The 13,076-nt window shown below is 42.1% G+C and overlaps 1 protein-coding gene across 1 annotated transcript in view; it reads left to right on the top strand.

Moving 5' to 3' along the window:
* PDZRN4 (PDZ domain containing ring finger 4) overlaps positions 1 to 13,076 on the top strand; it is a 373,874-nt gene that overhangs the window by 42,722 nt on the left and 318,076 nt on the right. The gene's annotated exons all lie outside the window — the stretch shown is intronic.

Here is a 13,076-nt window from a genome sequence, read left to right as displayed (position 1 = left end):
ACGAGCCAGTCAGTAGAAGACAGCGTTGCATTGTTGGTAGTGTCATCTTTCAGTTTAAGCATAAAATGAAGATCCTGACCCTTTGTGCTAATTAAAAGCCTATAGCAATATTCACAGGATGAGAGAATTTTATCCCTGGTGTCCTGGCCAAATTCCAGTGTGGGTAATTACACTTTGCCTAGTTACATTCCTCAAGTGCTAAAAGCCAATTTCTTTGCTTTCTGACAAAAGCTGCTGCTAGATTTGCTGCCTGCTGTAAACAGCTACCACATTTCTCTGACAATATGCTGCCTTTCAGGGTATGAATGAAAGGAGATGGATGGACGCTTATGAAATTAACTCTGTGCATAGTATGCTTGCAGGCTAATGTTAGTAAAGTGATTGGATCCATCCTGTCAGCTGCCTGTAACTGACATTAGGACTGACAGTTTTGTATATTGCGTACACTTTAGAATAATTGTGCATTATACAGAACCTCTAAGTATATATGTATTCTCCATTGTTGCTTTGTTCTTTTAAAATAGAAGTCTGCAAAGCTGTTTCTCAGATAATATCGGGTTATACATCTAATAATGCCTGTCTACCAACTGCAATTTTCTTTGTTCAGTGTATACGGGAGACACTGGATGAAAAAAAAAAGTCTCCTATTTTTCTTGGTTTTATCTACACAACTCTCTAATAATCTGTTCTAATATTGACCTAAAGAACTAATGGCTAAAACAAAAAGTATTTGATTTCACAGTGTCAGCATAGGTTTCTAAGAATTTGTCTTTTTAGCACTTACCGTAAAGTATTACCATAGCACGTTTATATGAAAGCATCAAAAACAGAAGGAAGTGACTCTTCCCTAAATATATCCATGAATTTTGCTACGTGTTTCAGGGTATGTTGCCCCCCCACCTCTTCTGGACTCAACACATGATTTAATAACCATTAGTCAAGGCTCCCAAATGTTCCCAAAAATTCTGGGATCAGGAACTATAATCATATTTGTGACAGCTCAGAGTTTTGCCAGCAGGTGGCAGAATGTCCCAAGCTAAATAGGGGAAAAATCATATTAAGAATAATTCATATTGCATAATTTGGGGATTATTCCTATTAGATAAAAAATTCTTAGGCAAAAATTAATTTGTGTGAAATATGTACCTATACGTTTGTAATTCAGTCAGCTGTTTGTTTATTAAACTTTATTGCAGGTGTGTAAAGAAATTCTGATGAGAGTGGATTCTGTCGTTCTAGGTATCTCGTATTCTTTATTTGTAAATGGGAAGATGTTTATAGCTTTGGAGCTTAAATGATGGTGCAGTAACTTTGTTGCAGTGTCATTAATTTGGAAAACTAATTGTATGCAATTTGAAAGCGAATCAAAGCTTGTTTAAAATAATTTCTGATCGAATCTCACTTCTTTAAATCTGGATTTCAGACATGGGGGGAAATCCTTGTTAATCAAAGATTTACATTCTTCCTGTGTTTGAAGCAAGGGATGTGCAATTTGAATTTTGCTAAGCGTGATCTGACCTGAGCCACACCCCTTTCAGAAATGTCTCGGTGAGTATGGAAGCTATCTAGCTGGATGGTTGTAATGGTCTGGTTTGATTTTCTCAGGCAGTGGGAAGCATAAGGGTCAATGAGGGTGAAGAGTGTCACTCAACAGACATATGCTTGACAGTGATGCTGGCCGACCAGAACCATTAATCCATCTTTCCCATAGTGGTCATTTCTGATGACAGCATTCCCAGTCTTCTGCAAATTACTGCACTATAACTTTAGCTTTCGAGGGCTTTCCAATTCTAGATAAGTACTAGTCCTGCTTTCCTGACCTATTACATTCGCTAGGGCTGCACACATACTAGGTGAGTAGGGAAAGGTTTTGCTTGTGCCTGTTGAAGGCCCAGGGGGCAAGATAGAGTCAGTAACTAAAATCTTCTGCCCATCTTAGGCAGCTGGCTTGCTTTGCAGACAGGCAACGTCTGTCATATACAAGTTTTAAAAAGCAGGGATAGAACATCTGTTTTTAAACAGTACTAGAGCATGTAGGAAAAGGGGAGCTAAACTTCCCCTGCTTTGCATCTTAAAAGTTAGCTTTAAATATAGCTGAAGATGGGGAACAGTTAAGATGTGGGTTGGTTTGGTGAGTGGGAAAGAGAGCAGGGAAAGGTGAGGATATGGAAGCTTCTAGGAGAAGGGAAAGAGGAAATAGTGTGGGGGAAGGGATACAGGTGCCCATTGTAAGCCCCTAAGGGTTCCTCACTGCATGACTATGCCTGACCTGGCACTATGCAACTTGGCCAGACTTTTCCCAGGGAAGGAGATTATGGTGGTGGGGAGATAAGGTTAGGTTGACTGGAAGGTAGGAGGGAGGGGAGGAAGCAGGAAAAGGGGAAAGGCTATGGGGGCTTTCAGGGAAGGGAAAGAGGAAATAGTGGGGGAGAAGAAAATGAGATGCCCCTCACAAATCCTTGCATGTCCCCCACTGGTATATATTCACCTTTCTCTGAGACAGTGAAGCTGCCCTGTATATAATTGCTCCTTATTACAATTATTGTCTTCTCTGATTGGCACCATCTTTTCAAGTCTTCAGGCAGAGACAGTCTTTAGCAACACCTGATTTGTTACCTGGGGATTCTAGGGATTATGCAATCCATGTGATCTTCCACTAAACCATGGCATTTATTTTAGGTTAGTCTGAGAGAGGGTGGCTGACCTAAGGTCACCCTCTGCATTTTATTGCTGAGGGAGAAATTGAACCTAATAATCCCTGATCCTAGCTCAGTACTATACCATCTTTCTCAAACACTACACCTTCTGTCTCGAACACATTGAATTAATAAATTGTCAAGTATCTGAATTAAGCAGTTTAACAGTAATTTAATATTTCACTGCTTCTCCTGAGCAGCGGAGCAGCAAGCTATTTACTGAATAATGCTTCATTGGGGAGAATCGTATGTCATGTTCCCAATCCCGTTATGGATACATGCACCAAAATTACCCCTGAACGTATGTAAGGACTTTAAAAAAAATTCTACCTCACTGAACAATGGGAAAACTCATAATTTATTTTGCATGATGTACCGCAGTACATTCTTTTCTTTTGGTTTCTCTACAGGAATATGTTGGGGATTGTTAGGAAAGTAATGGAACTGAAAGTAAAATGACCAGAATCAGAAGGGGTTGTAGCATCTTTGTAGTACAATGTATTTCAGTTTAAATAAAAGACAATGGACTGTGCAATCCTAAGAGGGGTTACTCTAGTCTAAACCCATTGAAATCAATGGGCTTAGGCTGGAGTAACTCTGTTTAGGATCACGCTGAGAGACAACTAAGAAGGTGTGTGGGGGTTTATAAAACTGTGTATGGGATGGAGAAAGTAGATTGAGAAATCTACTTCCCTCTCTCCTGCAGTGCTAGATCTGAGGGGCACCCAATAAAGTTGATGCGCAATAGATTCAGGATGGATAGGGCTATCAGTGACTACTAGCCATTGATTACTAGATGCAGTAAACCTCTGAACCAGTGTTGGGAAATATGAGGGGAGGGCCTTCATCTGGGTCCTGTTTGTTGGCAACTGGTTGATCACTATGTGAAACTGTGTTAGGTAGGTTTGATTCCCCACTCCTCCACTTGAAGCCAGCTGGGTGACCTTGGGTCAGTCACGGCTTCTAGGAGCTCTCGCAGCCCCACCCACCTCACAGGGTGTTTGTTGTTGTGGGGATAATAATGACATACTTTGTAAACCGCTCTGAGTGGGCATTAAGTTGTCCTGAAGGATGGTGTATAAATCGAATGTTGTTGTTGTTGTTGTTGTTATATTTTTATATTCTTATACTCACAGTCTTTGTGGAAACTGGTAACTTTTTCTTAATCATCTTTTATATGAATTGATTATTTTGATTATTTGAAATAAACTTCCCATCAGAATTGATATTCTTAAATGTGTCCTGAATCCTGCTGAAGTCAGCATGGTTCAGGTGAATAGATCTGGAAATGAAAGGCAAACCCCATCACTTCTGTAGATTCGTTGTATAGCCCTGAAGAAGTGACTGTCTTTCTCAGCCTTTGTTTGCCGTCTGCAAAAATAGCATTAAAAGTGACTCACTAAACAGTGTTGTTTTGTGCACCTACACGAGACAATTGGTGCACTGTGGTGTAGATAAATACTGGGAGATTGGTTCCGTTACTTATAGAGACACTGGCAGCATTTCCTGTTTTTACTGTCACAGTGGAATGAGTAAGAACCGAAAGAGCCTCGGCTTCCATAGTTTTGTATTAATTCTAAATAAGTTTCCTTGAATCAGCCTGCTAATATTTAAGAGCGGAAAGATGCTTTGACAAGGTACTTGCTAAGAGAGATAAAATCTTGACTAAAAATTCATCTCCTTTCTTTCTTGAGCCTCAGTATATTTATGGTCCTGTTTCACAGCACCTTTGTTGTGATTCAGAATACAAATGGGAATATCAGAGCAGTTCAGTAGTTCCACTTCAGAGATCAGGCTTGCAGGAACTGTACTCCAATGGAATGCAATTCATTGCAAACTCATCTCATGCTTATCAAGAGACAATCCACTGAATTATTGAGAGGCACAAATTTTTACTGTGTTGCATTTTTGACAATGCAGCCTTGCCACCAATGGGGCATGCGTGAGGAAGGAAAGGAAGCAGCAGAAGGGGGAACCAAATAGTCCTCTTTCTCCCCCTTCTCTTTACCCCGCTCCCAGTTGTTTGTGACACCATTGCTTACCACTCCCAAGGAAGGCAAAGGCAATCCTTTATCTCTATCCAGAAACAGCTGTTGCCCTCATTACTCCCATTTGGGGACTGAATACTGAGAGCCAAACTACAAGTGATGTCTTACACAGGTTGGACACTAGTCGGCTTCCCTCAAGTTTTGATGGGAAATGTAGGCATCCTGGTCTTGCAGCTGTAATGGAGAGCCAAGCTGTAAAACCAGGACGCCTACATTTCCCATCAAAACTTGAGGGAAGCTGACAAGTGTCCAACCTGTGCAAGGCGTCACTTGTAGCTTGGCTCTGAGTTGTTCCAGCTCCATGAGAGGCCATTATTGAGCAACAGGAAGGAAGGAAGGAAGGCGGGCAGGCAGGGCAGGCAGGCAGGCAGGCAGCTATAATAGAGAACAAGAGCAGCCACTGCTGCCATCCCCTCTAGCTCCTCTAGGCTGCCTGATAGGTAACATCCTGTGCCCGTGCTTTGACCATTGTCCCTCTTACTATAGTTGCCACCTCAGATACCATAATAATGTTTCGCATCTAAATAGTTTAGATTGTATTTCTTCTTCTTAATGTGGGTTTTTATTTGTTACTGTGGGTTTAGATGCAGGCCTCTCAGAAAAGTCGACGGGGGGCTGGATGGGTGAATGGAATGCAATTTGATTGAACAGTAGCTGTACTCTAGAGGATGGGGTGAACTACTGTTGTTAGTCCGTGTTGAGGGAAGAGGTTTTCAGTCAGCCTTTGTATATCTCAGAGAAAAGGTTCTGGCTAAATCAGGCAAGCCTGAGAGCTTAATTCTGCCTTAGTCAGGCACCTGGGTCAGTCTTAAGGATGCCAGTTTCCTGCTGGGGGCAGGGGATCCCCTGCTCCCACCTCCACCGTTGCCCCTGCTTACCTGGCTGTGGTGGGGGAGTTGCCTCCCAGGGTGCACTCCTGTGCGGCACAGCGTGCTCCTAAGCACCTCAGCAATCTGATTTGGGCCAGATTTGTCACAAATTGGACCACTGCAGAGCACGGAACTGCTCCCATGCTCTGCAGTGACTGGATTCGGGCCGATTTGTGTCTGATTCAGGCCAAATGGGGTCCAATTTGGGCCACTGCAGAGCGTGGGAGCACTCCTGCGCTCCACAGCAGCCCCATTAGAGCTGATTCGGGCCCGAATCAGGCCTGATTCGGCCCCCTGCAGAGCGTGGGAGCGCTCTCAGGGCGACTCTCAGTCTGTGTGATGACGGCACTTCCTGGAAGTGACATCATTGCATGGGCTGGGAGTGTGCAGGCTGGGACTGTGTGCACACAGACTGCACACACAAGAGGCAAGCAAAAAGGTAGGTGCCAGGCCTCTGATCTCCTGGTCAGGGGACCTGGCAACCCTAGTCAGTCTGTCTGAGAGAGAGTCTGTTTGAGAGAGAGATTATTCTATGTAGGTCAGGAAAGCTGTGTGGAAAGGCCTGAGTGATTCTATTTCTGTTAGGCTTGCCATCCCCCTTGCCTGGAGCGGTGGATACCCTAGCCCTACTCACCTGGGTGGCTGGGGGTGGGGGTGGGAGCAGAGAGAAGTGCATGCACGTGCTCCCCCTCCTCAGAGTAATCCCCTTGGATGCTGACTGAAAACCACCCCTTTGAAAGCGGTTTTCACTTTGAACGCACATGAACGTGCTGCAACTTCGTCCTTCATCCTGTTGGAAAATGAGTAGGATGGAGTAGGGAGATTGTCTTGCTCATTTTCCAACAGGATGAAAGAAAGAGTTGTGGCGCATGAGTGCATGCTCAAAGTGAAAACTGTCTCCAAAGGGTCGGTTTTCAGACAATACGCATCCCTCTACTGAGGGGAAGGGTAGCACCCCTGCTTGAGTCCCTGGGACCTCTGACAACCCTAATCTGTGTGAATGAGATGAGAGCTTATTCTGTTAGTGAAGATCTGTGTGGAAAATTAGTCTGTGTGACTGAGTCTGTGAATATACCTTCAAGAAGATACTATTTTTGAAAACATCAAGCTTAAGAACTATTCGGAAACCAATATGCTTATCAGAACTCTGCAACCATCATGATTATGTTCTTATAAATAAATTCTACTTTTGTTTAAGCAAGAAAGATCCCTTTTTTCCTCACTACTACCCTCATGTACTGACCAGTCTATCAAATAGCTCTCTATAGAAAGCTTTCCTATATTGCAATGAGGCGATCTAAGGCAAAAACCTTTTGAGGGAGCCAGGGAGGCACCAATATATAGGTTAGACAAACAAAAAAATTGAATGTGTGCTCGAGGTAAAAGCCTGGAAAAAGTAGAGAACACCTGAAGCACTGTGTGAATGGAAATAAAATGAGTGCTGATTGTGACCAGGGCCCTCCTGAGCTATAAATTTAAGGTTAAGTAAGGAGGAGCTGAATTGAAAGTCCAGAGGCAAAGGCTATCATAACCAACACTCTTTTTATTTCTGCTCGTACAGTGCCTCAGGTATTTTCTACTTTATCCAGGCTTATTTACAGTCATGGTACTTCTGCAGCTGTGTAGGTGAACTGGCAGGTGCTACCTTGACTCGGCTGTGTATGAAAGGGGGAGATTAATCTCTAACCAAATTATGGGGCTCAGTCCATGCTTTGATTACTCACAAGTAAGTTTAACTATGTATCTTGAAACTTCAAAGATGGCACCTCATTTTTTAAATGCTTTCTGCTCTGAGGCTAGCATGGCGGCTACTTTAATGTCCTGTACACAAGCTTTTCACTGAAGTATTGCATCTTTTTACTGTTTTTATGGTCTGTTTCTAGCCTGAGGACTCTTTTATGGATATCATTTTGTTTTTATGGCTTTTTTAATATTGATAATTTCATGATGGGTATTTTTATGATTTTAGAGTATTTATGTTTACTTTATGAGACTACAATCCTATGGAAACTCAATTAGAAATAAGCCCCATTGAATAGATTGTAACTTGGGGGTATATTTAGGATTGAGCTATCTGTGGGCATAGAATTGCAATCTGAGGCTATCGGCATGTGCATTTGAGAGAGAGTAACTTTGAGACAAAGTGACTCATTTTAACTATGTTAACTCTTTTGTAGTTAATATGCATGGGGTTTGTGTGAACTGATTACTCTTTGCCCAAATGTATTGCCCAAAGGTATAGAGTTTGTGTAGTTAGCTCCCTGGCAAGACTGCCTGACATTCATTTGTGAATGAGGCATGGCAGTGGTAGCATATGTCTGTGCTCATGTATCCTATACTAGCATTTTCCATTTAAGTGATTTTGGAATAACTACTACTAACAAAATCACAACTGGGCATTGAAGTTCTTTCGTCCATAGGCATATGTTGTTCATTTGCATAACTACATATGGAAAATGCAGTGTTTTGTAGTTCATAGTATTTTAGGCGTACTCAAAGGAATTGGTGATGAGTTGTGAGGACAACAGAACAGGATCATTGTGTGGTTAGAGTGTCTGGCTAGGATCTTGGAGACCCAGATTCAAATCCTGTCTCTGCCATGGAAGTGCACTGGGTGATATTGGGCCAGTTGTGCTAATGAAGCCTAATCTACTTCTCAAGGTTATTACTGTGAGAAAACAGAGGAGGCAAGAAGGATGTTGTAAGCTATTTTGGTTCCCCATTGGGGAGAAATGCAGTGTATAATAAACAAATGCAAATACTTCATCAACATATAGTCCCCGGGTACACTGCTAGGGTTGCTAGCCTCCTTGTGGTGACTGGAGATCTTTCAGAATTACAACTGATCTCCGGGCAACAGAGATCAGTTTTATGTATTGTCGAAGGCTTTCACGGCTGGAGAACGATGGTTGTTGTGGGTTTTCCGGGCTGTATTGCCGTGGTCTTGGCATTGTAGTTCCTGATGTTTCGCCAGCAGCTGTGGCTGGCATCTTCAGAAGTGTAGCATCAAAAGACAGAGATCTCTCAGTGTCACAGTGACACTGAGACACTGTGACACTGAGAGATCTCTGTCTTTTGGTGCTACACCTCTGAAGATGCCAGCCACAGCTGCTGGCGAAACGTCAGGAACTACAATACCAAGACCACGGCAATACAGCCCGGAAAACCCACAACAACCATCATTCTCCGGCCGTGAAAGCCTTCGACAATACATAAGACAGGCTTCTTGTTCAAATCAGTTTCCCTGGAGAAAATGGGTACTTTGGAGGGTGGACTGTATAGCATCGTACCCAACAGAAGTCCCTTTTCTCCCTAGGTTCCACTCACAAAATCTCCAGGAACCCTATATACCACCTCTTGGAGAAAAGGTGGGATGCAAATAAGAAAATTTATGTCAATAATGTAGAGTGTAAAATGTATGTCAAGAAAGTAAGAATAGCCTTGCTGAGCCAGGCTGTAGTCTACCTAGTCCAGTACTTTGCTTCCAAAAAATTGCCATAGATGCCTGTGGGACATATGGGCTTTTAAGGCTCTGATGATGATAGATGCTCTGTTGATTGTCTTTGCATCTGATAATCAAAAATAATATTGCTTATGAATGTGGAAATTCCTGTTTGCTATTTTGGCTGATGTGCCTTGGTGCACCTGAAGGGTTGGGGAATAAGTTGCAGTTTAGGAAACTTGTTGAACATGCTGAGAGGACCTTTCCCCTCCAAAATCCAGGGATCAGTTCTGGTATTGAAATTGTTTATCCTTAGAGAGTCTTTATATTAAATGGCCTGAGCGAAAGACCATTTTCTCCTCTGTGGTTAACCTTTCCACACCCAAGAAACATTTGTATATGTGAATACTTCATGAAAAGCTTGGCCCAAACATCACATGTAACTTAAAGGAAAGAGCAACATTCAAAGTAATTTCGTTACTATTCAGATGGTGGAGCTGAAAGAGAATACCCCATATAGTCTATGAACATGGTTGGTGGTGTGCTGTCAGAACTGATGTAGGCACCTAAGGGGAATTTTAGAGCTGTGAGTTCAGGAACCCAAAGAGGTAGGCAGTCACATGGGAGAGGGAAGAAGGTGAACATTACAATTTTATTGGCACTTATCAGCCAACGTTTGGACTGCCAGTCCTCCCACTGTGAGTATAAGTTGCTGCATTTTGGTGACCCCCATACCCAGCAACCCATCTCCTTTTTCTATTAATGCTAACATTTCTACACATCTCCTTCCAAATATTAAAGGAGGACTTTGGCTTTTATGTGAAATGCTAGAAGTGAGTCAGAATGATCTCAGCAGCCCTTTTGCTTTTATTGAGGTCAGCATGTCAAGAACAGTCAGCAGCAGTGCTTATTTCTGCTGCAGCAACATGATGTATCGATATGTATATCAAAATATTCTAGAAATTGAAATAAAATATGCATTTTTTCCATAATTTATCAGCATTATGATGGCACAAAAAAGCCAGCCTTATGAATAATACAGAGCTCTGCAATGGGCATTATGCACTGTAAGTAATAAATGCAGCATCTTCTCTAGACTACCAGGAGAGTTGTAAAGCAGAATGCATTAGTTCTGCCTTGTGATAATAAATCATTTTAGTTTGTCAGGGGGCTCTGGCTAACTTTCACTCTTGAGGTATGAAAGAATCTCATGCCATACGGCACTGGGTGGTTTCTGAAGTGTTTAGACTGGCCCAGAGTCTCTTGGGTAATGTTTTTACTGAGCGATATGGTTAGATAACAAGTGGCAGTGTTTCTCAGGTATCGATGTTGTGATGCCTCCTGTTGTTTTATTGCCTAGAGTGTCTGATTTTGCCCTAATTGGAACTGTAGCTCTTCTGTGATGTTTTGTGTCTCTATTTGCAATATGGCTCCCTGTCAGTCTTTTGAAAATACATTGCACTGCAGCACTATGAAAATGTTTTGAATGACAACCTGCTCTTGAACACAATCCTTGTTTCCAAAAAAGGAGAAGTCAGTGACATGGTGCGTGCTTGTTTGGTTTTTTCCCCTCTTAAAAATTGCTTTCTTAGGCAAACTATTTTGCCTTAAACTATACAATATGTGCATGTATATGTATACCAGGTAATTACTGTTGCATATGGTCCAGATGGTAGTAATGCAGTGTGCGCAGAAACAAGTCTAGATAGGCTGTGTAAGCCTTCTGTAAACTTTGTTAAAATATCTCAGACTTTTGTGTAGCCTAGATTCTGTTTGGCTTCCATAGAGGCCATCATTAGATGGGGTGTGTACTCAGAGGTATAACATTAAGAATCACAGTTTTAAATATTCCGGGTGTAGATTGATGCTGATCAGAAGCTTCCTGGAAGCGAGCCAGTTGCCAGCTCAGCTTCCTGCTGCTGAACTGGTAGCTTTTATTCCCCTTCTTTGCTGCTGGAAAAAAAATAAAAACTTTTCTCTCTTTTGATCTAAGGGGACTTTGTAAAGGAGAAAAACGGTCTATCACAGGACAGAAACACTGAATTCGGTGCCACTGGAAAAATATATGACGGAAATTTCAAATTCCGTTTTTGGGAACGTTTGGTTAAACAATTTCCTTAAAAAGCAACAACTGTGAAAGGGTTAACACGTGCAAGTTATTGGCTGGAGCATTTCCAAACTTGGAACTAGGAAGAGTAACAGTCTTTCAAGGATTTGGGGGAACAAATTAGTTTGATTACATGATTAAGGGGGGGGGGGAAGTCGTAGAAAATTTGAACTACACAGTGTTTTAATGAAAATTGGATCTTGAGAATAAGAAGGAAAGAGGAAGCATGAGGTAAATATCTTGACTTGTGATTTCCTAAAGACTGGAAAGCTAACAATTTCTGGCCTAAATAAAGAGCTGGTCCTCATTTCTACTTACTGATTACCATCTTATCATGCACATTAGACATGCGTCAGTGGGAATATATTGCTCATTTCTCAATGTAAGAACAGAGATTTGCCTGCTAAGAGAGCCTGTGTATAAGGAAGAACATTTCCTTCCACTACCTATCATTCTGAAACTAAAAGAAGTGTGGCTTAGGTTTCATACCCAGCTGATACATTTCCTCAAATCTCTACAGTAATACACACAAATGGCTGTAAGGGATGTTTGACTAAGTGATGAGGCATATCTATGTGTTAGGAAAGAATATGAGAGCTGGATAGATTGCTAGCAGAAGACCAGTACAGATATCTGGACTATAGAATAAGCAAGTCTAAAGCAGTAAAAAAAATACCAAGAGTTCAACCGTATTAATCAGTACTGGAACTCCCATTACAGAGCCAGAGTCAAGCCAGACTTACATATACTGTACAGTTAATTCACTCAAGGATGGATGCAAAAGATCAGGGAGAGGGGGATAGGCAGCAGAGCAGAGCTGGATGCAGCTACCATTCCAGAGTGTGTAGCAGTTAATGTAGGACTAGGATATGAGAGAACCAGGTTAAAATCCTCACTCATCCATGAAAGATCTTAGGGTGAACTTGGGCCAATCACACACTCTCAGCTTAATCTACCTCACGAGGTAGACGTTCGTGATAATAAGGTGGACAAGGGGAGAACAAATTTGTATGCTGCTTTGGGTTGCCACTGGAAAATTCCATGAAGGTCCAAACAGGGATCAAAATGTCTAAGCAGCAAGTACTCCAGGAAGGGAACAAGCAATGACTTGTCTTTTCTCAATGGGTGCTCAGCAGCAAACATGATGGGCTTAGCCCCGGGAAGGCAAAAGCAAACTTTGGGGACAGATTCCAGCCCAGTTATGGCACAAACAACCCGGCTGCCAAACCAAAGGATTTGCTTCATTCCAGACTTGAAAAGGAGAAGTCAAGGTGGGGAAATCAGATGGACAACCTGATTGCACAAAGGGAAGAATGGGGTGCTTCCCGATCCTTAGAATAATTCCAGCTAAGGTAAAAGAGGGGAGGCTTGCAGGTGTGGAGGGTGTGGGTTCAGGTTGTTAATGTGGGGCTTTGGCTAGCAGTTCAAAGAGCCTTTAGTTTAGTCTTAGGGCCAAGCTACACATGACGAATGACACTTGAACGGCAAGTGTATTTCTCCCTGTTCACTTGCCTTCCACTCAATCCACTTGCCATTCAAGTGTCATTCGTCATGTGTAGCTTGGCCCTTAGTAACTAAAATGGGTAAACGTTATTTTGGAAATGATAAGATACAAAATTATGTTATAGGGCTTACCTGTTGCCTTATATACACCTGTTGCTGCAGCTTAATCAAAGGCAAAAGATTTAACTACTTTTAGAAGTGATGTTAACTTTTTGTCTGATATATTATTTATGGGTTAGAATGCAAGACTTGTTGTTATAATTAAAAAGATCCCAGCCCCCCCCCCCCGCTCCCCGGCCAATAAAAGGACTCTAGACTGTGGATCTGTATTCTTTGATGCCACTGACACTAGATATGTGGATCTGTGGACTCTTTAATATAATTACTCTTTGATATAATTAATACAAGATA

The sequence above is a fragment of the Eublepharis macularius genome, chromosome 9 (assembly GCF_028583425.1).
Source record: "Eublepharis macularius isolate TG4126 chromosome 9, MPM_Emac_v1.0, whole genome shotgun sequence".
NCBI classification, from domain to species: domain Eukaryota; kingdom Metazoa; phylum Chordata; class Lepidosauria; order Squamata; family Eublepharidae; genus Eublepharis; species Eublepharis macularius.
This window is presented reverse-complemented; position numbering and strand designations above follow the sequence as displayed.